The sequence below is a fragment of the Bufo bufo genome, chromosome 3 (genome assembly GCF_905171765.1).
Source record: "Bufo bufo chromosome 3, aBufBuf1.1, whole genome shotgun sequence".
NCBI lineage: Eukaryota > Metazoa > Chordata > Amphibia > Anura > Bufonidae > Bufo > Bufo bufo.
Genome location: NC_053391.1, coordinates 481,519,880 through 481,545,339, shown reverse-complemented (window position 1 = coordinate 481,545,339; position 25,460 = coordinate 481,519,880). Strand labels below are relative to the sequence as shown.

The 25,460-nt window shown below is 44.4% G+C and overlaps 1 protein-coding gene across 1 annotated transcript in view; it reads left to right on the top strand.

Moving 5' to 3' along the window:
- The first annotated feature begins 1,588 nt into the window (after positions 1–1,588).
- The window catches only part of GGACT (gamma-glutamylamine cyclotransferase), a 61,411-nt gene continuing 37,539 nt past the window's right edge, over positions 1,589–25,460 (top strand). Inside the window, exon 1 of the mRNA XM_040421995.1 lies at positions 1,589–1,680. The gene's annotated coding sequence lies outside the window, so the exon portion shown is untranslated. The remainder of the gene's footprint in view (positions 1,681–25,460) is intronic.

The window sequence follows — 25,460 nt, the reverse complement described above, 5'->3', positions numbered from 1 at the left end:
CATATACTGCCCTTCAGGGCGCTTCATTAGAGACATCGGTGTTTTGTAAAACTCACAGATTTTCTTATAAAGCAAATAGTTAAAGGGGATGGTTACTGTTGACCAATGTATTTGTGAGATGACACTAATATAGCCTTAGTTAAAATTCTGCATCATTTTCTATATTTCATAAGCTATTCTCCTTTGTTTACAAAATCTTTTGTGTTGTCCACAAAATGGCTGCTGATAGAGGGTCATGTGACCAGGCAAATCATTTCTATGTGATTCCTCCTCCATTCAAATCCACTGCACCTGCCATCTGCGCTTGTTCTGTTGGGGGTTTAGTGCAGGTGCAGTGGATTTGAATGGAGGAGACATCACATGGAGGTAATTTGCCTGGTCACATGACCCTCCATCATCGGCCACTTTATGGACAGGAGCTCTGTGTGGACAGCACAAGGGGGCATACTTTATAAAATACTAGCAGAAGGACCTGGCTTTGCATGTGTATATTTCATTTAATGTTTGTGTGTGTGTGTGTGTGTGTGTGTGTGTGTGTGTGTGTCTTTAAAAGATATTGACAGTATCCACCATAACAGTGACATCTACAGCACCCCACCCCTTTAACAGTGAACTACATAGTACCCCGCCACTTTAAAATGGGACCTCCACAGCAGCCCATCCCCTTAAAGGGGTGCTCCAGGCTTAACCTTTTTTGGCTAATACCTGCTAACCTGTGGAGGAAAGATTATTGGTCCCATACTTACCCTCCAGAGTGCAGCCGTTCTTGAGATCTGCCTCCCGGTCACGTGGTCCCTCCAGATGGCTTTTCACTGATTCCGGCCGAAGTCAGTCTTCTTATCTTCCTGTCTTCTCTTCCTTTCTCCAGCAGAAGATGGATTTTTTCTGCGACTGTCAGTCGCAGCATGTCACATATCGCAGTGCAACACCATAGACTATCATTATATAAATGGTCGTGCAACATCAATGTCGCGCGACACATGTAGCAGTGTGCAACTTATTGTCATTGTGTAGCCCTAGCCTAAAGCTGACCTACAGCAGTGAAGAAAAATGGATGGGTTGTTATGGAAACCTGGAGTAAAACTGTGTGTATGTGGAGACTAAGGGCCTGCAAGCTTCTATTGGCTGATCAGGGACATGTGACCGTGTGTATGGCAGTTGGGATGTGAAGAGAACGACTTGCAGGCTTGTATTGGCTAATGCAGGTCATTTTTTGAGAATATCTCAGGAACGGTACGTCCTAGAGAGCTGGGACGACCCACCCCCATCCACAAGATTTATTTCCAGGTAGCAAGGGCTGTGTATACCAAGTTTCATTAAAATCGATGGTTGTGTTTTTGAGTGATCGTGGAACATACATACATTCGTACTTTGTACTGTATATATAGAAAGATAGATGATAGGACATGGTGCAGAATTTCAGCTAAGGCTACATTGGTAAATGCCATATAATCATCTCACAATCAGGTCAATAATAACCAGAAAGTGGCTAACCCCTTTAATACTGCATTGAACTGTGCAGTATTATCACCCTGACTGAGTGCACTGTACTCTCCAGCAAATGGTGTAAATCATTAACTCCTGGGCATTTCACAGTAGTAGGAGAAGCACCCATACTGCACTGTAGTTGGTGCTACAGACAGGATATGCACACGCTGATCAGGGGCCAGAAGTAATTGCAGCCAAGAGTGAGTAAAGGGCAATGGCAGGTGAGTGTCAGCGCTGCCTATGAATGGCACAGTGCTTAGCCTACTTTCACACTAGCTGCAGACTTCTCCAGCAGGCTGTTTCAGCGGGGGAACAGCCTGCCGGATCCATGCTGCCGCTAGTGCACAGTGCCGCCAGAAGTCCGCTCTGGCCCCATTGACTATAATGTTGTAGTAATGTCCTACATGTCGTAGTTTTATTCCGGTCGCCTCTCTGCATGTTTGCCGCGCTGCAGCCGGTTCTCCAGCCCACCCCCATTATAGTCAATGGGGCCGGAGCGGACTTCCGGCAGCACGGATCCTGCCGGAGAAGGCTGCCGATAATACTGTATAAGGCTACTTTCGCACTATTTATTGCTACACAAATTGTTTAGGCTTAGACGTTAAAGGGGTTCTCCAGGCTTAACTTTTTTTTTGCTATTACAAGCTAACCTGTGGAGGAAAGATTAGTGCTCACATACTTGCCTTCCACAGTGCAGCCGTTCTTGAGATCTGCCTCCCGGTCACGTGGTCCCTCCAGATGGCTTTTCTGTGCTTCCGGCTGAAGTCTGTCGTCTTCTCTTCCTTTCTCCAGCAGGAGACTGATCGTCACGAGTGACGTCACCGCCTCCTGCTGGAGAAAACGCCAGCCGGCAGTCTTCACAGCGCACTAGGCTGAATGCTAGTGTGCATGTTCAGGACCGCCGGCCGCTCTCTGTATCGTACAGGCTTCTATGTGATGCCTGTACTGTGTATGGCACAAGGGGGCAATGGTTGGCACAATAGGGGAACTGGATGGCACATAGGGGCAATGGATGGCACTGTTATGGGGGCACTGTGGATAGCACGGTTATGGCTGCACTGTGGACGTCACTTATACTCAGCACCCATAAGTGATAGGGCTCGTACACAGAATCGTATCTGTTTTGCGGTCTGCAAGTCGCAGATCCACTAAATAAGGTTACTCTCTGTGTGCGATTTCACATTTTTTTGCAGTCCTATTGGTTTTAGATCTGCATTATGAGGACCAGAATAGGACATGGTCTATCTTTCGCAGAACTGACATACAGATGTGGAAAGCACAGGGACGTCATCGGTGTGTTTCCGTATGTCAGTTCCAGTAAAGACAGAACATGTCCTATTCTAGTTTTCAAAATGAGGACCTCAAATCCATAGAACTCAATGAGACTGCAAAAAAATGTGGATTGCAAAATGGATATCGTTGTGTGCATAAGGGTTTATATACACTGCTCCGCAGACAGTATCATACAAGACAGGATTAGATACACCACTCAGCAGGCTGTGTAACACAAAATGGGATTAGAGACACCGCGCAGCCGGAAGCATCATAGAAGATGGGATTAGATACACAGTTTAGCAGGCTGTATCGTTGAAGATGGGATTGGATATACACTTCAGTAGGCTGTATCGCACACAGGATGTGTATCAGACACACATACAGGATAGGATTAGATACAGATGTGTTTGGATACACTTGCTGATTCAAGCTGTTTTTCACACTCTGGAGATGGTGAGGGAAGAGCCTGTGGACTGTCAGTGATGGGATTAGATACACAGCTCAGCAGGCTGTATCACACAGGATAGGATTAGATACAGATGTGTTTGGATACACTTGCTGATTCAAGCTGTTTTTCACACTCTGGAGATGGTGAGGGAAGAGCCTGTGGACTGTCAGTGATGGGATTAGATACACAGCTCAGCAGGCTGTATCACACAGGATAGGATTAGATACAGATGTGAGGGCAGAGCCTATGGGCAGTCAGTAATGGGCTTTAGACACTGGGTGAGAAGCAGATTTATGTCGGTGTAAAACACAGGAGTTGTAGTGGGTGTGGCTGCTGCAGGCAGAGCAGAGTGGGGGGCGTGTCAAGCCTGTGACTCATCACTCTGCAGTGTAGCCAGGATTGTGCATCAATAAAGTTATGTATTCAACAAAACAAGAAGGAAAGAAAGTAAACAGATCTGCCAGGATAATGTGATGTCTTCCAGGGGGGAAGGAAAGCTCAGACATCAAAAACAGGTATTGGGGGCATATGTATGCATGGTGAGGGGTGTTTTGAGCACATGAAAATAATTTGGGGACCGGACAACCTCTTTAACCCCTTAAGGACTCAGCCCTATTTCACCTTAAGAACTTGGCATTTTTTGCAAATCTGACCAGTGTCACTTTAAGTGCTGATAACTTTAAAACGCTTTGACTTATCCAGGCCGTTCTTAGATTGTTTTTTCGTCACATATTGTACTTCATGACACTGCTAAAATTGGGTCAAAAAAGTTATTTTTTTTGCATAAAAAAATACCATATTTACCAAAAATTTTGAAAAATTTGCAAATGTCAAAGTTTCAGTTTCTCTACTTCTGTAATACATAGTAATACCCCCAAAAATTGTGATGACTTTACATTCCCCATATGTCTACTTCATGTTTGTAGCATTTTGGGAATGATATTTTATTTTTTGGGGATGTTACAAGGCTTAGAAGTTTAGAAGCAAATCTTGAAATTTTTCTGAAATTTACAAAAACCCAATTTTTAGGGACCACTACAGGTCTGAAGTCACTTTGCGAGGCTTACATAATAGAAACCGCCCAAAAATGACCCCATTCTATAAACTACACCCCTCAAGGTATTCAAAACTGATTTTACAAACTTCGTTAACCCTTTAGGTGTTGCACAAGAGTTATTGGCAAATGGGGATTAAATTTGAGAATTTCATTTTTTTGCCTAATTTTCAATTTTAACCCATTTTTTACACTAACAAAGCAAGGGTTAACAGCCAAACAAGACTGTATCTTTATTGCCCTGACTCTGCCGTTTACAGAAACACCCCATATGTGGCCGTAAACTACTGTACGGGCACACAGTAGGGCGTAGGGAAAGGTGTGCCGTATGGTTTTTGGAAGCCAGATTTTGCTGGACTGGTTTATTTACACCATAACCATTTGAAGCCCCCCTGATGCACCCCTAGAGTAGAAACTCCATAAAAGTGACCCCATCTAAGAAACTACACCCCTCAAGGTATTTAAAACTGATTTTACAAACTTTGTTAACCTTTTAGGTGTTGCACAAGATTTAATGGAAAATAGATACAATTTCAAAATGTCACTTTTTTGGCAGATTTTCCATTTTAATATTTTTTTTCCAGTTACAAAGCAAGGGTTAACAGCCAAACAAAACTCATTATTTATGGCCTTGATTCAGTAGTTTACAGAAACACCCCATATGTGGTCGTAAACCGCTGTACAGGCACACGGCAGGGCGCAGAAGGAAAGGAATGCCATACGGTTTTTGGAAGGCAGATTTTGCTGGACTGGTTTTTTTGACACCATGTCCCATTTGAAGCCCCCCTGATGCACCCCTAGAGTAGAAACTCCAAAAAAGTGACCCCATTTTAGAAACTACGGGATAGGGTGGCAGTTTTGTTGGTACAAGTTTAGGGTACATATGATTTTTGGTTGCGGAGATCCGAAACTGCAGAAAGCGCAGCAAACCGCAGGTCTGAATTGACCTGCGGTTTGCGGCGATCGCCGATACAGGGGGGTCACATGACCCCCCCCTGGCGTTGTGACAGGATGCCGGCTGAATGATTTCAGCCGGCATCCCGTTCCGATTAACCCCCGCGGCGCCAGAATAACGATTTAAAGTTAGGACGTACCGGTACGCCCTGAGTCCTTAAGGACTCGGTAAATAGGGCGTACCGGTACGCCCTGCATCCTTAAGGGCTTAACCACCTCAGCTCCCCTAGCTTAAAGGGATCCTGTCACCAGGATTTTGGGTATAGAGCTGAGGTCATGGGCTGCTAGATGGCCGCTAGCACATCCACAATACCCAATCCCCAATCCCCATAGCTCTGTGTGCTTTTATTGTGTAAAAAAAACAATTTGATACATATGCAAATTAACATAAAAGAGTCATATCTTACTTGTGTGACCAGAGAAGAGTCATATTTTTCAAGCTCTGACTCATCTCAGGTTAATTTGCATATGTATCAAATCATATTTTATACACCATAAAAGCACACAGAGCTATGGGGACTGGGTATTGCGGATGTTCTAGCGGCCATCTAGCAGCCCATGTCCTCAGCTCTATACCCAAAATCCAGGTGACAGGTTCCCTTTAAACACCCTTAATGACCAGACCAGTCATGCAACTTACCACCCAAATGAATTTTACCTCCTTTTCTTCTCACTAATAAAGATTTCATTTGGTGGTATTTCATTGCTGCTGACATTTTTACTTTTTTTGTTATTAACCACCTCCGGACCGCTGTACGCACAGACGCGTCCTGGAGGTGGTTGATTCATTCCGAGTGGACGCATATACGCGTCATCTCGCGAGACGCGAGATTTCCTGTGAACGCGCGCACACAGGCACGGAAGGTAAGAGAGTTGATCTCCAGCCTGCCAGCGGCGATCGTTCGCTGGCAGGCTGGAGATGTGTTTTTTTTAACCCCTAACAGGTATATTAGACGCTGTTTTGATAACAGCGTCTAATATACCTGCTACCTGGTCCTCTGGTGGTCCCCTTTGTTTGGATCGACCACCAGAGGACACAGGTAGCTCAGTAAAGTAGCACCAAGCACCACTACACTACACTACACCCCCCCCCCCGTCACTTATTAACCCCTTATTAGCCCCTGATCACCCCTAATCACCCCTGATCACCCCATATAGACTCCCTGATCACCCCCCTGTCATTGATTACCCCCCTGTCATTGATCAACCCCCTGTAAAGCTCCATTCAGATGTCCGCATGATTTTTACGGATCCACTGATAGATGGATCGGATCCGCAAAACGCATCCGGACGTCTGAATGAAGCCTTACAGGGGCATGATCAATGACTGTGGTTATCACCCCATATAGACTCCCTGATCACCCCCCTGTCATTGATTACCCCCCTGTCATTGATCAACCCCCTGTAAAGCTCCATTCAGATGTCCGCATGATTTTTACGGATCCACTGATAGATGGATCGGATCCGCAAAACGCATCCGGACGTCTGAATGAAGCCTTACAGGGGCATGATCAATGACTGTGGTGATCACCCCATATAGACTCCCTGATCACCCCCCTGTAAAGCTCCATTCAGATGTCCGCATGATTTTTACGGATCCACTGATAGATGGATCGGATCCGCAAAACGCATCCGGACGTCTGAATGAAGCCTTACAGGGGCATGATCAATGACTGTGGTTATCACCCCATATAGACTCCCTGATCACCCCCCTGTCATTGATCACCCCCCTGTCATTGATTACCCCCCTGTAAAGCTCCATTCAGACGTCCGCATGATTTTTACGGATCCACTGATAGATGGATCGGATCCGCAAAACGCATCCGGACGTCTGAATGAAGCCTTACAGGGGCATGATCAATGACTGTGGTTATCACCCCATATAGACTCCCTGATCACCCCCCTGTCATTGATTACCCCCCTGTAAAGCTCCATTCAGACGTCCGCATGATTTTTACGGATCCACTGATAGATGGATCGGATCCGCAAAACAATCCGGACGTCTGAATGAAGCCTTACACGGGCGTGATCAATGACTGTGGTTATCACCCCATATAGACTCCCTGATCACCCCCCTGTCATTGATCACCCCCCTGTCATTGATCACCCCCCTGTCATTGATCACCCACCTGTCATTGATCACCCCCCTGTCATTGATCAACTCCCTGTCATTGATCAACCCCCCTGTCATTGATCACCCCCCTGTCATTGATCACCCCCCTGTAAGGCTCCATTCAGACATTTTTTTGGCCCAAGTTAGCGGAATTATTATTTTTTTTTCTTACAAAGTCTCATATTCCACTAACTTGTGACAAAAAATAAAATCTCACATGAACTCACCATACCCCTCACGGAATCCAAATGCGTAAAATTTTTTAGACATTTATATTCCAGACTTCTTCTCACGCTTTAGGGCCCCTAGAATGCCAGGGCAGTATAAATACCCCACATGTGACCCCATTTCGGAAAGAAGACACCCCCAGGTATTCCGTGAGGGGCATATTGAGTCCATGAAAGATTGAAATTTTTGTCCCAAGTTAGCGGAACGGGAGACTTTGTGAGAAAAAAATAAAAAATATCAATTTCCGCTAACTTGTGCCAAAAAAAAATAATTTCTATGAACTCGCCATGCCCCTCATTGAATACCTTGGGGTGTCTTCTTTCCAAAATGGGGTCACATGTGGGGTATTTATACTGCCCTGGCATTCTAGGGGCCCCAAAGCGTGAGAAGAAGTCTGGTATCCAAATGTCTAAAAATGCCCTCCTAAAAGGAATTTGGGCCCCTTTGCGCATCTAGGCTGCAAAAAAGTGTCACACATCTGGTATCGCCGTACTCAGGAGAAGTTGGGGAATGTGTTTTGGGGTGTCATTTTACATATACCCATGCTGGGTGAGATAAATATCTTGGTCAAATGCCAACTTTGTATAAAAAAATGGGAAAAGTTGTCTTTTGCCAAGATATTTCTCTCACCCAGCATGGGTATATGTAAAAAGACACCCCAAAACACATTCCCCAACTTCTCCCGAGTACGGAGATACCACATGTGTGGCACTTTTTTGCAGCCTAGGTGGGCAAAGGGGCCCATATTCCAAAGAGCACCTTTCGGATTTCACTGGTCATTTACCTACTTACCACACATTAGGGCCCCTGGAAAATGCCAGGGCAGTATAACTACCCCACAAGTGACCCCATTTTGGAAAGAAGACACCCCAAGGTATTCCGTGAGGGGCATGGCGAGTTCCTAGAATTTTTTATTTTTTGTCACAAGTTAGTGGAAAATGATGATTTTTTTTTTTTTTTTTCATACAAAGTCTCATATTCCACTAACTTGTGACAAAAAATAAAAACTTCCATGAACTCACTATGCCCATCAGCGAATACCTTGGGGTCTATTCTTTCCAAAATGGGGTCACTTGTGGGGTAGGTATAATGCCCTGGTATTTTAGGGGCCCAAATGTGTGGTAAGGAGTTTGAAATCAAATTCTGTAAAAAATGACGAGTGAAATCCGAAAGGTGCTCTTTGGAATATGGGCCCCTTTGCCTACCTAGGCTGCAAAAAAGTGTCACACATCTGGTATCTCCGTACTCAGGAGAAGGTGGGGAATGTGTTTTGGGGTGTCATTTTACATATACCCATGCTGGGTGAGATAAATATCTTGGTCAAATGCCAACTTTGTATAAAAAAATGGGAAAAGTTGTCTTTTGCCAAGATATTTCTCTCACCCAGCATGGGTATATGTAAAAAGACACCCCAAAACACATTCCCCAACTTCTCCTGAGTACGGAGATACCACATGTGTGGCACTTTTTTGCAGCCTAGGTGGGCAAAGGGGCCCATATTCCAAAGAGCACCTTTTGGATTTCACTGGTCATTTACCTACTTACCACACATTAGGGCCCCTGGAAAATGCCAGGGCAGTATAACTACCCCACAAGTGACCCCATTTTGGAAAGAAGACACCCCAAGGTATTCCGTGAGGGGCATGGCGAGTTCCTAGAATTTTTTATTTTTTGTCACAAGTAAGTGGAAAATGATGATTTTTTTTTTTTTTTTTTCATACAAAGTCTCATATTCCACTAACTTGTGACAAAAAATAAAAACTTCCATGAACTCACTATGCCCATCAGCGAATACCTTGGGGTCTCTTCTTTCCAAAATGGGGTCACTTGTGGGGTAGTTATACTGCCCTGGCATTCTAGGGGCCCAAATGTGTGGTAAGGAGTTTGAAATCAAATTCTGTAAAAAATGACGAGTGAAATCCGAAAGGTGCTCTTTGGAATATGGGCCCCTTTGCCCACCTAGGCTGCAAAAAAGTGTCACACATCTGGTATCTCCGTATTCAGGAGAAGTTGAGGAATGTGTTTTGGGGTGTCTTTTTACATATACCCATGCTGGGTGAGAGAAATATCTTGGCAAAAGACAACTTTTCCCATTTTTTTATACAAAGTTGGCATTTGACCAAGATATTTATCTCACCCAGCATGGGTATATGTAAAATGACACCCCAAAACACATTCCCCAACTTCTACTGAATACGGAGATACCAGATGTGTGACACTTTTTTGCAGCCTAGGTGGGCAAAGGGGCCCACATTCCAAAGAGCACCTTTCGGATTTCACTCGTCATTTTTTACAGAATTTGATTTCAAACTCCTTACCACACATTTGGGCCCCTAGAATGCCAGGGCAGTATAACTACCCCACAAGTGACCCCATTTTGGAAAGAAGAGACCCCAAGGTATTTCGTGATGGGCATAGTGAGTTCATGGAAGTTTTTATTTTTTGTCACAAGTTAGTGGAATATGAGACTTTGTAAGAAAAAAAAAAAAAAAAAATCATCATTTTCCGCTAACTTGTGACAAAAAATAAAAAGTTCTATGAACTCACTATGCCCATCAGCGAATACCTTAGGGTGTGTACTTTCCGAAATGGGGTCATTTGTGGGGTGTTTGTACTGTCTGGGCATTGTAGAACCTCAGGAAACATGACAGGTGCTCAGAAAGTCAGAGCTGCTTCAAAAAGCGGAAATTCACATTTTTGTACCATAGTTTGTAAACGCTATAACTTTTACCCAAACCATTTTTTTTTTACCCAAACATTTTTTTTTTATCAAAGACATGTAGAACAATAAATTTAGAGCAAAATTTATATATGGATGTCGTTTTTTTTGCAAAATTTTACAACTGAAAGTGAAAAATGTCATTTTTTTGCAAAAAAATCGTTAAATTTCGATTAATAACAAAAAAAGTAAAAATGTCAGCAGCAATGAAATACCACCAAATAATAGCTCTATTAGTGAGAAGAAAAGGAGGTAAAATTCATTTGGGTGGTAAGTTGCATGACCGAGCAATAAATGGTGAAAGTAGTGTAGGTCAGAAGTGTAAAAAGTGGCCTGGTCTTTCAGGGTGTTTAAGCACTGGGGGCTGAGGTGGTTAATCGAAATTTACCGAAATTTTTGCAAAAAAATGAAATTTTTCACTTTCAGTTGTAAAATTTTTCAAAAAAAACTACATTTCTATATAAATTTGTCTCTAAATTTATTGTTCTACATGTCTTTGATAAAAAAAATGTTTGGGTAAAAAGAAATGGTTTAGGTAAAAGTTTACATTCCAAAGAGCACCTTTAGGATTTCACAGGGCATTTTTTACACATTTTGATTTCAAACTACTTCTCACGCATTAGGGCCCCTAAAATACCAGGGCAGTATAACTACCCCACAAGTGACCCCATTTTGGAAAGAAGACACCCCAAGGTATTTTGTGATGGGCATAGTGAGTTCATGGAAGTTTTTATTTTTTGTCACAAGTTAGTGGAATATGAGACTTTGTAAGAAAAAAAAAAATCATAATTTTCCGCTAACTTGTGACAAAAATAAAAAATTCTAGGAACTCGCCATGCCCCTCACGGAATACCTTGGGGTGTCTTCTTTCCAAAATGGGGTCACTTGTGGGGTATTTATACTGCCCTGGCATTTTAGGGGACCTAATGCGTGAGAAGTAGTTTGAAATCAAAATGTGTAAAAAATGCCCTGTGAAATCCTAAAGGTGCTCTTTGGAATGTGGGCCCCTTTGCCCACCTAGGCTGCAAAAAAGTGTCACACATGTGGTATCACCGTACTCGGGAGAAGTTGGGAAATGTGTTTTGGGGTGTCTTTTTACATATACCCATGCTGGGTGAGAGAAATATCTCTCTAAAAGACAACTTTTCCCATTTTTTTTATACAAAGTTGGCATTTGACCGAGATATTTATCACACCCAGCATGGGTATATGTAAAATGACACCCCAAAACACATTGCCCAACTTCTCCTGAGTATGGCGATACCACATGTGTGACACTTTCTTGCAGCCTAGATGCGCAAAGGGGCCCAAATTCCTTTTAGGAGGGCATTTTTAGACATTTGGATCCCAGACTTCTTCTCACGCTTTAGGGCCCCTAAAATGCCAGGGCAGTATAAATACCCCACACGTGACCCCATTTTGGAAAGAAGACACCCCAAGGTATTCAATGATGTGCCCATAGCGAGTTCATAGAAGATTTATTTTTTTTGGCACAAGTTAGCGAAAATTGATTTTTTATATTTTTTTCTCACAAAGTCTCCCTTTCCGCTAACTTGGGACAAAAAGTTCAATCTTTCATGGACTCAATATGCCCCTCAGCGAATACCTTGGGGTGTCTTCTTTCCGAAATGGGGTCACATGTGGGGTATTTATACTGCCCTGGCATTTTAGGGGCCCTAAAGCGTGAGAAGAAGTCTGGAATATAAATGTCTAAAAAATTTTACGCATTTGGATTCCGCGAGGGGTATGGTGAGTTCATGTGAGATTTTATTTTTTGTCACAAGTTAGTGGAATATGAGACTTTGTAAGAAAAATAAAAATCAATTTCCACTAACTTGTGCCACAAAAATGTCTGAATGGAGCCTTACAGGGGGGTGATCAATGACAGGGAGGTGATCACCCCATATAGACTCCCTGATCACCCCCCTGTAAGGCTCCATTCAGACATTTTTGTGGCACAAGTTAGTGGAAATAGATTTTTATTTTTTTTTCTTACAATTTCCACTAACTTGTGCCACAAAAATGTCTGAATGGAGCCTTACAGGGGGGTGATCAGGGAGTCTATATGGGGTGATCACCTCCCTGTCATTGATCACCCCCCTGTAAGGCTCCATTCAGACGTCCGTATGTGTTTTACGGATCCATGGATCGGATCCGCAAAACACATACGGACGTCTGAATGGAGCCTTACAGGGGGGTGATCAGTGACAGGGGGGGTGATCAGGGAGTCTATATGGGGTGATCACCCCCCTGTCATTGATCACCCACCTGTAAGGCTCCATTCAGACGTCCGTATGTGTTTTGTGGATCCGATCCATGTATCCGTGGATCCGTAAAACACATACGGATGTCTGAAGGGAGCCTTACAGGGGGGTGATCAGGGAGTCTATATGGGGTGATCAGGGGTTAATAAGTGACAGGTGTAGTGTAGTGTAGTGTGGTGCTTGGTGCTACTTATTACAGAGCTGCCTGTGTCCTCTGGTGGTCGATCCAAGCAAAAGGGACCACCAGAGGACCAGGTAGCAGGTATATTAGACGCTGTTATCAAAACAGCGTCTAATATACCTGTTAGGGGTTAAAAAAAATCGCATCTACAGCCTGCCAGCGAACGATCGCCGCTGGCAGGCTGTAGATCCACTCGCTTACCTGCAGTTCCTGTGAACGCGCGCGCCTTCACAGGAAATCTCGCGTCTCGCGAGATGACGCGTATATGCGTGACTCTGCCTGAGTGAGCCGCCTCCGGAACACGATCCTGCGTTAGGCGGTCCGGAGGCGGTTAATATCATCATACATGTACAGTCAGGTCCATAAATATTGGGACATCGACACAATTCTAACATTTTTGGCTCTATATACTACAATAATGGATTTGAAATGAAACAAACAAGATGTGCTTTAACTGCAGACTGTCAGCTTTAATTTGAGGGTATCCAAAATCAGGTGAACGGTGTAGGAATTACAACAGTTTTCATATGTGCCTCCCACTTGTTAAGGGACCAAAAGTAATGGGACAGAATAATAATCATAACTCAAACTTTCACTTTTTAATACTTGGTTGCAAATCCTTTGCAGTCAATTACAGCCTGAAGTCTGGAACGCATCGACATCACCAGACGCTGGGTTTCATCCCTGGCGATGCCTCTACTGCAACCGTCATCACTGCAACCATCATTCAGCGGGCATCCTGTCACAATGCCGGGGGGGTCATGTGAACCCCCGTATCGGCGATCGCCGCAAACCGCGGGTCAATTCAGACCTGCGGTTTGTGGCTTTACCTGCAGTTGTGGCGGCGATCGGGCGGTGCCATTGGGTCCCCATGCGGCTGTGGGGGGGACCCGATGGCATGGAAGGCAGCGCGATATCTAAGGAAGGCATCGCGCTGCCTTCCGGTGAAGAGCCTGTGAGATCCACCCCCCTGGATCTCACAGGCCCCGGAAGCTGTATGAGTAATAAATTGATTGCTGACTTTGACACACATAAACCTACCTCATGGAGAGTGTTCTTGATCTGGCCAACTGTTGTCAAGGGTGTTTGCTTCACAAGGGAAAGAATTCTTTGGTCATCCACCACAGTTGTTTTCCGTGGTCTTCCGGGTCTTGCTGAGCTCACTGGTGCGTTCCTTCTTTTTAAGAATGTTCCAAACAGTTGTTTTGGCCACTCCTAATGTTTTTGCTATCTCTCTGATGGGTTTGTTTTGTTTTTTCAGCCTAATGATGGCTTGCTTCACTGATAGTGACAGCTCTTTGGATCTCATCTTGAGAGTTGACAGCAACAGATTCCAAATGCAAATAGCACACTTGAAATGAACTCTGACCTTTTATCTGCTCATTGTAATTGGGATAATGAGGGAATAACACACACCTGGCCATGGAACAGCTAAGAAGCCAATTGTCCCATTACGTTTGGTCCCTTAACAAGTGGGAGGCACATATGCAAACTGTTGTAATCCCTACACCGTTCACCTGATTTGGATATAAATACCGTCAAATTAGAGCTGACAGTCTGCAGTTAAAGCACATCTTGTTCGTTTCATTTCAAATCCATTGTGGTGTTGTATAGAGCCAAAAATGTTATAATTGTGTCGATGTCCCAATATTTATGGACCTGACTGTATATTACTCACCATGCGCACTTGTAATCCATGAGAAAGCATTCAGCTGCAACTTTCTACTGGATTTAGCTTTATACTGTTCTTCTGTATTAACATGAGCCAGCATGGCCAACATGTCAGTTATGAGATCTGCTTAGAGGTGTTACATAAGAGCTCGGCTGTCATACTTCACACCCCAGGAATGTCCATGAAGCAATCCGTGATGAGACTTGCCTTGGAACTGATTAGATCTAGCATGTTAGCAGACAAGCACACATTTACCAGTGTTAGACCGAATGCACACGGCCGTGTTCCGTGGTCAGAGAGCGGTCCGTGGTATGCCGGGCTGGATTCCTGTTCAGAGCAGGAGCGCACAGTGTCATTGGTTGCTATGACGCCGTGCGCTTCATGCCGCCGCTGCACTAAAGTAATACACTATACGAGTGAATTACTGTAGTGCAGCAGCGGCATGAAGCGCGTGGCGTCATAGCAACCAATGACGCCGTGCGCTCCTTCTCTGAACAGGAATCCAGCCCGGCATACCACGGACCACTCTCGGCCACGGAACGCGGCCGTGTGCATTCGGCCTTAAAGGGGTATTCCTATCATCAGTTTTCATACTTACCTGCGGCCAGCGCGACGTTTACTTCCTGGATTCGGCTGGGCTTGATTGACGTCTTCGCCGGGCCGCGCTTGCGCAGAAGACTGAAGTTTTTCTCCCGGCTGGGCCGCGCAATGTCCTGAACGCCGGCTCTGTACTATACAGGCCAGGAATAAGCCACCATGGCGCATGCGCGGCGGCGTGCGCGTTCAGGACATTGCGCAGCCCTGCCGGGAGAAAATCTTCAGTCTTCTGCGCAAGCGCGGCCCGGCCGGATTCGACAGGCGAGATGTGGCCGTAACCAGGGGAGACGAAAGACAACAATCAGGTAAGAGGAGACTTATTTTCTCAAAAAGGGTGGGAATTGGGTAATAAAATGTACAAAAATGATCACTGTCAAATCATTAACAGACTTAACAGTGATCACTGTGATGGGAATACCCCTTTAAGCCTCATTCACACATCAGTGACTGTGAGACAAAGCCAGGATTGGGCCCTCAACAGACATAAGATACAGTTGCAAGAAAAAGTATGTGAACCCTTTGGAATGATATGGATTTCTGCACAAATTGGTCTTAAAATGTGATCTGATCTTCATCTAAGTCACAACAATAGACAATCACAGTCTGCTTAAACTAATAACACACAAAGAATTAAATGTTACCATGTTTTTATTGAACACACCATGTAAACATTCACAGTGCAGGTGGAAAAAGTATGTGAACCCCTAGACTAATGACATCTCCAAGAGCTAATTGGAGTGAGGTGTCAGCCAACTGGAGTCCAATCAATGAGATGAGATTGGAGGTGTTGGTTACAGCTGCCCTGCCCTATAAAAAACACACACCAGTTCTGGGTTTGCTTTTCACAAGAAGCATTGCCTGATGTGAATGATGCCTCGCACAAAAGAGCTCTCAGAAGACCTACGATTAAGAATTGTTGACTTGCATAAAGCCGGAAAGGGTTATAAAAGTATCTCCAAAAGCCTTGCTGTTCATCAGTCCATGGTAAGACCAATTGTCTATAAATGGAGAACGTTCAGCACTGCTGCTACTCTCCCTAGGAGTGGCCGTCCTGTAAAGATGACTGCAAGAGCACAGCGCAGACTGCTCAATGAGGTGAAGAAGAATCCTAGAGTGTCAGCTAAAGACTTACAAAAGTCTCTGGCATATGCTAACATCCCTGTTAGCGAATCTACGATACGTAAAACACTAAACAAGAATGGATTTCATGGGAGGATACCACAGAGGAAGGCACTGCTGTCCCCAAAAAAAATATTGCTGCACGTTTACAATTTGCACAAGAGCACCTGGATGTTCCACCGCAGTACTGGCAAAATATTCTGTGGACAGATGAAACCAAAAAGTTGAGTTGTTTGGAAGAAACACACAACACTATGTGTGGAGAAAAAGAGGCACAGCACACCAACATCAAAACCTCATCCCAATTATGAAGTATGGTGGTGGGGGCATCACGGTTTGGGGCTGCTTTGCTGCGTCAGGGTTTGGACGGATTGCTATCATCGAAGGAAAAATAAATTCCCAAGTTTATCAAGACATTTTGCAGGAGAACTTAAGGCCATCTGTCCACCAGCTGAAACTCAAAAGAAGATGGGTGTTGCAACAGGACAACGACCCAAAGCATAGAAGTAAATCAACAACAGAATGGCTTAAACCAAAGAAAATACGCCTTCTGGAGTGGCCCAGTCAGAGTCCTGACCTCAACCCGATTAAGATACTGTGGCATGACCTCAAGAAAGCGATTCACACCAGACATCCCTAGAATATTGCTCAACTGAAACAGTTCTGTAAAGAGGAATGGTCAAGAATTACACCTGACCGTTATGCACGTCTGATCTGCAACTACAGGAAACGTTTATTTGAAGTTATTGCTGACAAAGGAGGTTCAACCAGTTATTAAATCCAAGGGTTCACATACTTTTTCCACCTGCACTGTGAATGTTTACATGGTGTGTTCAATAAAAACATGGTAACATTTAATTCTTTGTGTGTTATTAGTTTAAGCAGACTGTGATTGTCTATTGTTGTGACTTAGATGAAGATCAGATCACATTTTATGACCAATTTGTGCAGAAATCCATATCATTCCAAAGGGTTCACATACTTTTTCTTGCAACTGTATAAGGGAGAGATCTGCTCCTGTCCTGTGTTTTGAGCTCGCACCTGGTTTTGGCTCAAAATCACTGATGGAAATCACTGACGTTGTGAGGCATTAAATGTGTACTCTCTCTCTGGAGTTAAAGTCGACACAGAAACACACATCCTTTGCAAATCTTAAAGGGACTCTTCCATCAAAAATTTTTTTTTTATCATATTTAAAACTTAGATTTGAATAATTTATTTTTTTAAATAAAAGAACTGGGTGGATGGTTTTGTTGATATTTTTAGGTCACTCCATGTAACTGCTTTGCTTCCTGGCTTGTTAACTTCCTCTTTCTTCGTTTGGACTTTTAGCACAGAAAACAAACAGTCTAAGGCCTCTTGCACATGACCGTATGGCTTTTTCAGTGTGATTTGCGGTCCGTTTTTCACGGATCCGTTGTTCCATTTTTTGTTTCAGTTTCTGTTCTGTTTTTCCGTATGGCATATACAGTATACAGTAATTACATAGAAAAAATTGGGCCGGGCACAAAATGTTCAATAGATGGTTCCGCAAAAATGGAATGGAAACGGATGCATATCCGTATGTGTTCAGTTTTTTTGCGGACCCATTGACTTGAATGGAGTCACGGAACGTGATTTGCGGGCAATAATAGGACATGTTCTATCTTTCAACGGAACGGAAATATGGAAACGGAATGCATACGGAGTACATTCCGTTTTTTTTTGCGGAACCATTGAAATGAATGGTTCCATATACGGACCGCAAAAAACAGCCCATAAACGGAAAAAAAAAAAAAACGGTCGTGTGAAAGAGGCCTAACTTAGACCATCCCTGTGGCCCACAGTCCCTACTGAGTCAGATAATTCATCCGGAGGCTGCGCCTAGTTTATGATGAGGGGTACGCCTCATCATAAATTAAGCGCAGCATCCGGCAATCTGAGCACCTATACTGATATCTACGCTAGTCTCTGGTTGTCATCAGAAAAATCGTTATGTAGCTGGCTGACATTAGCAATGTGCTAATGTCAGAACATAACTGTATGACTTATATCTCCCTGCCTGCCGCCATTCGCGCTAAATAATGACTTTTATAATATGCAAATGAGCCTCTAGGTGCTAGTGGGGCATTACTGCAGCACCTAGAGGCTCCGTCCTCTCACCGTTTGGCACGCCCTTGTAAAGGTAGTTGACATCTTCGGTCTCCTCCGTGCCCCGCAAATCCCGCACTTGCGCCGTCCATTTTAGTATCAGGCGCAGAGAGTGAAGGACGGCATCAGGGAGCCCAAGGGGCTGTATAACCGTTCTGGAGCCCAGCCATGCCCCCCCTGTATCCAGGAATCTCCTCCTTGCTCAGAAAGTCAGATCCCCGTAATCTCAAGGTGCGTGAGCTTGCGCATGCGCAGTTCCTTCCCTGAGGCCGATGCCAGTACAGGGAAGGAACACTATGCTGGCACTGCGCATGCGTGACCTCACACATCGCGAGATTACGGTGATCTGACTTTCTGAGCAAGGAGGAGACTCCTGGTTACAGGCGGTGCTGGGCTCCTTCACAGGGGGCGTGGCTGGGCTCCAAAACGGTTAGTGCCGCCCCTTGGGCTCCTTACCAGGCTGATTTACATATATATAAAATTATTTTTTACACTCAATAAAACCACACAGAGCTATGGGACAGGTATATTGAGGGCATGCTAGCGGCGATCTAGCCGTGCATGTCCGCATCTCTATAGGGTAAAAAGAGGTGACAGAATTAGGGATCGACCGATATTGATTTTTTAGGGCCGATACCGATAATTTGTGAACTTTCAGGCCGATAGCCGATAATTTATACCGATATTCTGGGAATTTTCATTTTTGAGAAAAAATAAAAATTCCTACACAAATCTGCTGAAAATTAATATGTTTATTGTTAATGTGTATTTTTTTTTTATAAGTCTTTTTCATTTATACTTAATATTTTTGTGTTTTTTTTTTTTTACTAACTTTTAGCCCCCTTAGGGACTAGAACCCTTGTCCTATTCCCCCTGATAGATCTCTATCAGGGTGAATAGGATCTCACACTGTCCCTGCTGCTCTGTGCTTTGTGCACACAGCAGCATGGAGCTTACCATGGCAGCCAGGGCTTCAATAGCGTCCTGGCTGCCATGGTAACCGATCGGAGCCCCAGGCTTACACAGCTGGGGCTCCGATCGGAGGAGCAGGGGAGAGGGGATCCTGTGGCCACTGCCACCAATGAGTAATACTGGGTGGGGGGGCGCACAGCGCCACCAATGTTTTTACTATTGGCCGGGATTGGGGTGGGGGCGCACTACGCCACCAATGATTAATACTGGGGGGCTTGGGGGGGGGGGCGCACTGCGCCACCAATGAAGATAAGTCTCTCATTCATATACAGGACGCAGAATCCCATAGCCGGCTCCCGACCTCTATGAGCGGTAGCTGCGATCCGCGGCACCTGAGGAGTTAACTACCGCGGATCGCGGCTATCGCTCATAGAGGCCGGGAGCCAGCTATGTGATTCTGCAGCCAGCTCCCGCCTCCTGTATATGAATGAAAGGCTTATCTTCATTGGTGGCGCAGCGGCCACAGCCCCTCCCCTCCTCTTGTCTTCTCTTCTGTCATTGGCGGCAGCGGCAGCAGCAGCAGCAGCAGCACAGGGGGAGGAGACACTGCTTCCTTCTCCCCTGTGCTGCGGAGGGAACACAGAACGCGCTGAGAGCAGCGCGTTCTGTGTTCCCCATACGTTATCGGTATATCGGCAAAATAGATGCCGATACCGATAACGTTCAAAATCCTCAATATCGGCCGATAATATCGGCCAAACCGATAATCGGTCGATCCCTAGACAGAATCCCTTTAAAAATAAAAAGTCAATACTGACTTTACTGCCGCTCCTGGTCTGACACTTCCTGGTCCCTCCCAACACACAGGAAACGACTGCTCTGCACATATTTACCTGCAGCCAGTGATTTGCTTAGAGTCAGTTTTTGCATATTAAGGCGGACCAGGAAGTGTCAAAAATAGAACAGTGGTTGGATCAGTGATGTGGGCATTAACCTATTTTATACCAGGGGTAGCCTTTAAAAAAAGAAATGGTCAAACAACTCCTTTTAAGGAGTTTTGACATTTCAGCAAGTCACATTTATCATGTAGAGAAAGATACTTCAAGCCACTTACTAATGTATTGTGATTGTCCATACTGCTTCCTTTGCTGGCTGGATTCATTTTTCTATCACATTATACATTCCTTGTATCCATGGTTACGACCACCCTGCAATTCCATCAGTGGTGCTCATGTTTGTACAATATAGAAAAAGTTCCGACCTCTCTGGTGAGCGGGATTGTGGGAGCACACATAGGCTGGTGCATTTTTTTTTTATAGTGTACAAGCACAGCCACTGCTGATGAATTGCAGGGTGGTCGTAACCGTGGGAACACTCACTGTATAATGTGATGGAAAAATGAATCCAGCCAGCAAAGGGGGCAATATGGACAATCACAATACATTAGTAAGTGCCTTGTATTAACTTTCTCTACATGATAAATGCTATTTGCTGAAGTGACACAACCCCTTAAAGGCTCTCTTCATATTTTAACTTTCCTTCGAGGCTATATGTAGAAAGAATTTCCAGATGTTGACCTCTGATGGAAAACTGTAATGTATGCCACTATTTAGGCATACATCACCAATAGTCAACTATGATAAAGGCATGTCGACTTACTATGGCCCGATGGAAGCCAAAAGGCCGCTGTTTGACATTTATCAGATGACTGTAGACCTGTGGGTATATTTGCTATAGTTCCCCTGGACTTTCCTAGTGCATACAATCCAACTAACATAGGAGAAGATTTATCAAACTGGTGTAAAGTAGAACTGGCTTAGTTGCCCATAGCAACCAATCAGATTCCACCATTTATTTTTCACTGTTCCTCTGGAAAATGAAAGGTTGAATCTAATTGGTTGCTGTGGGCAACTAGGCCAGTTCTACTTTACACCCGTTTGATAAATCCCCATAACGCTCAAACTTAACATGAGCAGGACCTAGCACATATTTTGGTTTTGAGGTTCTTTTTGCAGTAGGGGTGCAGGTTTGTGTCACGCTATTACCCCCAACTTTAACTTTGCCATAACTACCGTATATAACAGCTCTTGTGTGTTAAACTATACAAGGAAGAGCAGCTATCAGAAAAGTGGCATCAACGGCACTGAGGGAACAGTCATGCAGAGTGTGACATCCCAACGCCTACTATCTGGACTTCACCCCTGTTCAGCCTCTATATTAGGGAATTATTGATAGCGTGAAATATAACACCCCCCTCCAGTGTGAGAGTCTGATGCTTGTCTCCTGTTGTCTTTTAGGAGATTGTCTTTGGTTGGCGAGTAAGTCCAATTTTTGGGTAAAAGAATGGCTATAATAATAAATAAGAGTAGAACTATGCTGCCCGGTAAATAAAGGCAATGTGTCCTTTTAATGATAATTTCCGTTTAAGTATTTCCTGTGGTGCTGTGAGCAATTGTTCAGCAACTTCTATTTCATGGTGTTTAAGAAGAAACATTTTAAAGGGATTATACTTTTAAGAAAACTCTTTTCATTTATGCGTTAAAAATACCATCAAAAGAGTAATTTTGTAGAAGCCTACAAGCAATTTACTCTGTGATGCTCTTGTTTGTTTTTACAGACCAGAGTTCATAGTTTCTGAGAGAGCCACTGCTGAGAAGGGAGCATAACCCTTCGATTTCAAAGCAAGACTTCATTCCTTGGCTGCAGCTTGGGAAGGTGGCTCGCCATTAACTTTTGAGAGACCCAGTAAGGTTTTGTAAGGGTCATTCAAAGCAGGAAACTCTTGTCTGTGACATAAAAAACTGTACATAACAAGACGAAAACTTTAAAAGACCAACAGGATACGATTCCAAGAGTGTGTTTTTGCACGTTGGCTAGTATTAACTCTTAGCTCCCTGTGGGATCCGGTTGTACATTACATAACAATACAGGAAGGCCTTGTGGTCAGCATATGGTTAAAGGGTAAACTAAAAGAACAAGTGGCCCTAGAAATAACTTCATTCAGACAGGCAGCACTGAAGTTTTGAATTCAGTGTTCTTGTTTTTTCACCTGCATCCTTATAAGAGACTTCTAAAGGATGAATACGTAAGTATAGTACATGTGGTCGCGGAGCCAAAACTAAACATTTTTTTGTCTCAAGAGAAAATTCAAGACTTGGAAAGAAAAAAAAGAAAAAAATCTAACAAACAATGTGTATAGAAGACCATGCCTTTATCTTGAATATTCTGAAACATGAATTCCTACAAAAAGGTACAAATACATTTGTAAGGAACATATATGACAAAAAAATGAATGGGACATAGTTTGCAGTACATTTCCTGAGCATTGCATAGTGCAGGGATGCCCAACCTGCGGCCCTTCCGCTGTTGCAAAACTACAACTCCCAGCATGCCTGGACAGCCTACAGTTATTAGGGCATGCTGGGAGTTGTAGTTTTGCAACAGCTGGAGGGCCGCAGGTTGAACATCCCTGGCATAGTGTATGGAACTGTGCTAGCCTCAATGTGCCACAGCTCCTTCCATCTGCAGATCGGTTGGGCATCGAATCCTCACTGATCTGATATTATTGACCCATCTTGAAAAACAACGGTAAAAGGTTAAAAAAAACGAATCAAAACACTACTAGGCAAAAAAAAAAAACACTTGTGCAGTGTACTCAAGTTGTGCGTAGTAGGTGTTTCTGAGTGTAGTAGTGCAATATACACTAACCTGGTACAGCTGACTCTCTGCAAGGGCAGGTATAGGTAGGGATAGTTCGTGACGCCAGTGCCAAGTAAACGGTGGCACGCCGTTTGCGGATGCAGGAATAATTTGAGGAAACGTGGTGTTAAAACAGAACTTCAACTTTAGTAGTTTGCAGGCAGAGACAATATTGGAAACGCAGTTCCTCAGCATACAGTCGATTTTGCAATTCGGTCGATGCAGGCAATTCAGTACAGCAGGGTAATTACAGAGTGTTGAACACAGGATTCGCAGCAAAGGAGCTTGCACTCTAACTCTGTCTGATCCTGGAATGTAGCAATTCTTCACCAAGGCCCATTAACCTAAGTCTGGCTTTATATCCTTGATTATGGCTTAAATAAGTACCTCCTCTGTTTCTCTCAGTACCTCTGGCTTTCCTGATCTTTGCCTCTGTCTCTCTCAGCTTCTGGAAACTTCCTCAGGCTCTAGAAACTTCTGAGCTGTGGTCTAGACTGCTTCTGCACTCCACACTAGATCAGGTTACACTGACTTTCCCTTCCTTGTCTGTGCCTTATATAAACTAGGGCTCTCTAGCTCCCTCTATTGACTGGAAGCTGGAATGACACCCCTAGCAGGCCTCTGCATGCAAGTTTCAGTAAGGGAAATACATACATTACATTACATGACATTTTATAAAACTGACATATACCAACTTCTCCATAATTAAGGAGGGACGACAGCACACCAAGTGACACTTTGGTAGTGACGGGTATTACAACTCCCGTACACTACATACCCCACTGCTTTAAGCTGAGTACGACCTCGTACTCCATCATGGGTCGCCCAACTGGAATCTCTACCTGAAATAGAAAATAGAGACATGCAGGCATACATACATGTAATTCATCTGCATTTACATTTGCATCAGGTCCAATTGGCAAAGGTGCAGGGTAGTGACAAGGGGCGTCGTTCTCTTCTCTCAGGATAGTGAATGGAACGGGGGCGCTGACCTGGCACAGCGTAACATTAGAACCAGGATAGTCCATGACAATGAATAAGTCCATGATAAAACAATAGAAAACGGTATAAAAGTTCTTGGAGGCTCAAATAACAAACATGAGTCCGTACCCAGGTTATTTCTTATTAAATCACAGAGGCTCTCATGCGGTGGAGTCCATCTCTGGGCACAATACTTTAGTATGAAGTTGCACAATAAAATGACAGCATAAAAACGGAACTACCCAGGGGTTTCCTGTGGGTGTAGCACAGGCAAGGGCTCACGTGGGGGAGTCCATTCTTGCGCACAAATGTCCAACAAGGTATTCCCAGTAACAACGGTTTGGGAGGAGACGCCACCAGAATAGTCAAAGTCTCCTAAACGGACTGGCGGGCGTCCCCTGGTCATCCGGGTAGACCTTCTCAGTACAGGGGTCTCCTCTTCCCTTAGCAACGAAGTAGAAGGGACAGGAGCAACAGGAGGGTCTCCATCAGCGAGACCCTGGTCAGGAACAACTGGAACAACAATATCCACAAGAGGGGAAACTGGATTCGGGGCATCTTGAACCGGCTCTGCTGGAGGTGAAGCTACAGTAGGTGCCGGAGCAGGCACCAGCAAGTTCAACCAAGGTGTCAGAAGCCAATGCATGGGATCAGCGTCATACCTCAGATTACTAACAGCCTGCATAGGATCCTCGGGCTGTATGGCTGACTCTGACACAGGATATTCTGATCCAGAACTCTCGGCACTAGGTTCTGGTGTCAGGCAGAGTTTCAACCGGTTTCGGTGTACAATTTGGGATCCCTTGTCTTCCCGGGTGATCTCATAAGTATGAGCTCCAACATTTGGGATTGCAGTGACAACATAAGGACTTCGCTCCCACTTACTGTCCAATTTGCTGGTACGACGGTTATTCTTTAACCATACCACGGCCCCTATGGTCAAGGGTTCTGCCTGGGCTGCCTGATCATAGTCTCTCTGCTGTCGGTCTCTAGCAAAGTCCATACGTTCCTGAACAATGGCCTTGGCTGCATCCAATCGCCTTTGATGTTCAGCAACCCAGTCGGTGTTAGGTAATGGGTTAATGCAGTCAGGCACATGTACATCCAATGAATGATCAGCAGGCAATGTCCCTTGGCGCCCAAACATCAGGTAAAAAGGGGTATACCCGGTGGAACAATGTATGGTATGATTGTATGTGAACATGAGCTGTGGCAACAGACTGGGCCAATCTCCTCTGTTTTCAGGAGGCACGGCCCTCAGCATCTCTATCAAGGTCTGATTCATTTTTTCACATAATCCGTTACCTTGAGGATGGTAGGCCGTTGTCCGGATCTTCTTACAGTTGTGTAAGCGGCACAGTTCATGGAACAGATGGGACTCAAAAGCAGGCCCTTGATCGGTGAGGATCTTTTCTGGACATCCATAGGGCAGGAGGAAGTGCTTCCAGAACATTTCGGCTGTAGTCTTGGCTGTCTGGTCTCTCACAGGCACTGCTACAACAAACTTTGTGAAATGGTCAATAATAGTCATGGCATAAACATACCCTGAGCGACTAGGCTCCAGTTTTACATGGTCGATGGCGACAAGTTCAAGAGGACGGGTACTTACAATGGGTCTCAGTGGTG